This window comes from Bidens hawaiensis, unplaced genomic scaffold (assembly GCF_021521415.1).
Source record: "Bidens hawaiensis isolate Kalapana, Puna unplaced genomic scaffold, B.hawaiensis_p1.1 tig00002125_1, whole genome shotgun sequence".
In the NCBI taxonomy this organism is placed as follows: Eukaryota; Viridiplantae; Streptophyta; class Magnoliopsida; order Asterales; family Asteraceae; genus Bidens; species Bidens hawaiensis.
Window position 1 is genome coordinate 2,464,204 of NW_027491113.1, and position 5,528 is coordinate 2,469,731.

General features: G+C 32.9%; 1 long non-coding RNA gene across 1 annotated transcript; it reads right to left on the reverse strand.

The window, feature by feature from the left end:
- Window positions 1-2,149: 2,149 nt before the first annotated feature.
- Window positions 2,150-4,701, reverse strand: LOC143607676 (uncharacterized). The gene is made up of 4 exons (XR_013149016.1): window positions 4,342-4,701; window positions 3,893-4,015; window positions 2,362-2,602; window positions 2,150-2,275 (listed from the first exon to the last, which is right to left on the reverse strand). It is a non-coding gene; the product is annotated as an uncharacterized LOC143607676 (long non-coding RNA).
- Between the last annotated feature and the right edge of the window lie 827 nt (window positions 4,702-5,528).

Here is a 5,528-nt window from a genome sequence, read left to right on the forward strand (position 1 = left end):
AATTATATATGTGTTAACAAAACCGACAGTTTTGTGCTTAACGAACTGGTTGGTATGTCAAAACATCAAAATTGGTCAAATATCATAGTTTTGGATGAATTTGATAAAAACGAACTTTTTACGATATTTCCGGACAATTGGTGTGTATTGTACGCGTTTTGTACAATCAAACCCGTATGAAAACGGAAACGAACCCTGCAATCAATCCAAATACCGAAACCTTAAAATTCTTTCATAAATCAAATCATTTTATTTACTTAATTTTATGTGATCTTACCTAATCCTGAAACGCATAAACGATCAACTTGGCTAGGCTCGAAAAACGGTGAAACTGAGCCAAATCTGGTTTTGAACATTTCATAGTATACAACGTCACAATCTAAGACTATGATCATGTTCTGGGCTTAACAGCCATACCCAGACTAGTTATACAGCCCGATTTAGTTTAAACACTGTACTAGTATTAACAGTACGATACCGGTTATAGGAGTCAAGCTATAGTCGAGGAACATTACTTACTGATACATATTACCAGCTTGAACTACGATAAGGTGAGTTTCATGACCCCACTTTCTAAACTGCTTTACGAACTTTTGGGGTGGAAAGCATGTTTACATATACGTTTATACTTGAAAACTTGTGATGATGTGAATTATCTAAGTACTAACACTTGAAAGTCCCCACAAACACAAGTGATTAACTTCGTGCCGGTGACGTGTGGATAGTACTATCGGTTTGACAAACCCAACTGACAGAGCCGGTGGGGTATGCCGGAACGTGTTAACCCAGTTGCACATTGTCATTTATACTTATTACATTATGCTATGTGGTGTTAGACATAGTACATACTTGGGGAAAAGTGGCTGTTAAATGCCAACGGGAGTACATGGGCAAGGGTGGCCATGCGTGCGAGCTGTCTTGGTTTCACTTGTGGCTTAGTATAATACATCATACACATACTTATATACATACGTACTGTGAACTTTACGAACTCGTATACTGATTTTGTTCGTACTCGTGAAACTTGAAACTCACCAACTAGACGTAGTTGACCCGTTTTAACATGCTTTTCAGGTAAGCCGAAGTTGGAATGAATTGCTTACGTGCTTGGTGTTAGAAGCAAAGTTGAATAGCTTTGAATAGATGCAAATACATAGTAATGAATAAGAAGCCTGTAAACTGGTTATGTGATTTTCATCTAATTTGTAAACTTAGTACCAAACCATGTAATATGATGTAAATTAGTTTGTTGAATTTATTTATAAACAATGTGTTTGATACCAGAGTTATCTGTTACATTCCCGTATTACGCTTCCGCATTTACCTAGTCGGGGTGTGACAGAAGTTGGTATAAGAGAAAACTAACTCATAGGTAAGTGAAACAATGAAACCTTATATTCTTATTACTTGTTTATAGCAATCTTCTTTTCCACATTACTTTTGGAGATCGACCCGAAAAGACACTAAGTTTCTATAGAATTTAAATGACCAAATCTTATACAAGATAAGTAGTTTGATGGCTCATTATCAATGACGAAGCCTTTAAAACATCAACTAGATAGTCTCACAAAATGACACAAATTCACAGTAAAAAAACAAAAAAAAAAACATATAAAGTTTATAGTAATATATGCCTACTTTCATAGTTGACTAGTTGTTAGTAAGCACAATATCGAGAAACTGCTTCAATGATCTGTATGTGTGACTACGTGTAGATGGTAATACGGTTCCCAAAGGATCTTACTGATATACACAAATAAACTAAAGCTGTGTGTTTAATCCCGTATAAATTTATTTATTTAAGGATTTTATTCTTATTATTCTTAATGGCCTATTAACTAGCTCCCTTCTTAAGCATATTGTAAGTGAATTTATCTTTTAAATATGCGTAGTCAATATTGATAACCATTTTTAAAAGGTTTGTCGTATTGCCGATTAACTATCAAAATACATACATAAGACAGACGCCGGTTGTAACCACTTCGTTTCTTACTAACACAATAAACACATAATACATTGCCAATCTAGTTATAACTGTTTAACATAAACGGTATATGTAGTTTTCACCTTCAAGTGTGAACTAGCAACAAACACCAATAGTCTTTATAAAAAGCAAACAACATTTGCAGTAACCTTATAACACTCAACCCTCATAGCAAATAACCTTGAAGATAAATAAGATTCTTCGTTACTAGATCTAGATCGATGTTTAGCATCCATAATTATCGTCGAAAGTTGTGTAACCTCCCCTCCTTGATCTTGCTTCTCTATCAGCCTACATATATAACACAAAACCTTGTTATACTCCAACTCTTTGTATAAATATACACCAAGACATGACTAGTTAAATGGCAAACTCACTCTACTTATAAGCCTTTCAAACTCCTCGGGTCCATTTTCCGCGATGTATTTTTCTGCAGCAGTTAATATATCATCTGGTTTACTGAAAATACTCTTCTTCCATGGTACGTACCATATTTGAACTTGCGGATTTTTGTAAAATGGTCTGATGAATCGCTTATAAACGTATGCAGCTCCATTGAAATACGGTAGTACTAACCAACACGTAGCAAACAACTTTGCATATGGCCAGATTGGGAACCTAAATCATGAACATTTTACTAAATAAATAGGCACATTATAGATAACAGTTTTTGTAAAAACTGAAATGAAGAACAAAACTACATTGGTGGATAATGTTTTTTGCGTATTGAAAAACTGAAAACCAGATCTTCTTATAGAGAGATTCCAACTAATTAAAAAAATATAACGATAATGACAAAACGTCGATAATAGCATAATATTCAAACGATGCATAAAATCAGTGGCGGCCTAAGGTTTTTAGAGGCCTCAAGCTAACTATCAAATTGAGGCCTTTCTTTTCCAAAATTTTAAGTATAAACGGCCCTCCTCCTTTTTCCGGGCTTGGGACCGGCAATAATAAACCAAACGTTTATAGTCGACGGAGTTAAATTTTTTTTAAGTTATTTCGTGTAGGTAAAAAATAATGTTTATATTAAATTTATTTTTCTAGCTTTAATAGATGCATATTGCTTGATGAAATAATCATATTCGTAAGTTCGGTGTCGATGTGACATTGAAACAAATAGCAAATAGCAAATAAATTGATAAATGGGCAGATTCTAAAACAAATAACAAATATGCAGATTCTATATTGGCATGAAATGGTGACAATATACTAACCTTATATTGCCAATTCTCCAAAAGTCAAATATTGTATTTGATATGCACGGCTCACGGCTGCCCACCGCTCACGGCTGTCCACCGCAGTCCACAAGAGAGGCTTTAATTGAATCACAACAGTCAACACACAAATAAACCAACATGCAGATTGAAATAAAAACCCAATTGCTTATTCAATCACAATAGAATCTAAGAATGCTAGTAATAGTATAACCAAATATTATGAGACTTACCCAGTATATAAAGATGAAGAAAACTGAATCAAAGAGGTAGAACTAAAGGCTATAGCCGTTAGCTATTAAATGGTGATTTCATTCCGATATTCGATTTCCGATTTCCAACAAAAGTCGCTTCAGTTCTATTGTTTTAATCTTCAAGGCAGTAGACTCCATGTCTCCATCATTCCAGGTTTCATCGACGGCCAGACAAAAAAACCCTAATATATTTATGGTTTTTTTTTAAATTTGGGGGCCTTTATAATTTTGGGGCCTAAAGCCCTTGCTTGGCCCAACAAGCCTACTGGGACGACCCTGCATAGAATAATGACTAACAAAAGTACATCAACGTATATAATAAATCAAATAATAATAATAATAATAATAATAATAATAATAAAGTAGAATAAAATTCCTGGTTATGTATCTTAATTTTAAGCTAAAATGAAGTAAGAAAAACAAGGTTTATTTACCACTCAAGAAGCTTTGAAAATGTGAGCTCAAATAGAGTGATCAACGAGTAGAGAACCCAATAAGTGAGCCATTGTTGGTCGTCTGCTTGAGACCTTGTCTCTAGAGCCTTGATTGAAGCATATCTGCAGGTCAAACATACAAAAACAACCAATCCAATAAATATGAATGCAACAACTAATGTTTAGTACAGCTGTTCAAGTAATTAATAAAAAATGTTGTTAAACCATCATGATCCGCTGACCGCTAAGCACATTGTCATATTTGTGTTAACGTACAGATCGAAGTTATGATTTTTTATAGTTTGTACATCGAAATGGAAGTCAATATTGGCGTTGGCGCTTTTTGAATAGCAAAACTAAGTTAGACACGATTGATTATGATTAAACCAGAAAAACTATATATAGAAGTAACTTTTATAACATAATAAAGAACAAACGGAACTACCTACAGAGGATAGACAAGAGCAATCACAGGCCTGCCAACCAAACAATATATAAGCACATCAAATAATGGCCGGAAAGTAACAAAGAGTTTGATCAGTTTAATGTTAAGTTTGATAAATTACCCAACAAGGACATCGATGTTCTTAGCCACCACGGAGAAAAAATTTTGGGAACCCATATTAATATGTTATAGAAGGTAATGGGGTTTTTATAACAACAAAACAATGATATATCAGTCTTAGTGCATGATGTGGAAATTGTTACCCAAGTAGTATTTTATATCTGTAATTATTGTTGGTGTTTGATTTTATATTTTTTAAAAAGACGTTTTCAAGTGGCATGATTTCATCTTTTGACTATGTATTTTCATACCTTTTATAGATAACTATGTGAATGAAAAAAAGTGATGACATGCATTTATGTTAAATTATAATTCTTGTTATTATTATAACTATTTTTAATGATCGAAAAGTTAGATACGTTAATATAACTGAATACATGCACAAACCCCGCTCTAGCCCCTCTAAAACACTTTACGTACCATGTCTTTCCTACCACACTCATCGAGCATCATGTACAATAAAAGACATACCATATTTTTAGTTATTTAAATGATTTCACATTCAGTTTTAAAGCCAGGTATGCTTGATTCGTCAGAGAGCTGGTGACACTAGGTATCAGTATGGCCAATTGTCAACCGGTGATGAAGATGTAGCGGTAACAGCGAAGATGAAGGTAAAGTGCTTTTTTGGGGGGTTTTGTAATATTCTTGTTATATATGTGTTACCTTTTCCTTCAGAAAAAAAGGACTATATAACTCTTTTGTTTAGAAAGTTATTTATGAAATAAATAATAAATATGATTTAAATTTGTGACAAAAACCCATTTATAAACATCTTAAATATATAGAAGTTCAGACAAATATAATATTTGAAAAGCATATAAATGTCTACAAGCTAACATGTAATAGTTCAATGTTTACGCGTTATAAGGGTCAAGTTATTCTATAAAGAGAAACAAAAATGAGAAGGATGATATTGATTTTTAGTCATAGAAAAACCTTTCAAAATATTTTTTTTAAAAAATAAATAAAAAAATCATAACTCAAAATTTAATAAATTAACGACAAAGTTAAAATGCAAAAATGTTTTCATTGTTTTTCTCGTTCTCATAAAAGAATAAAAAAAACACT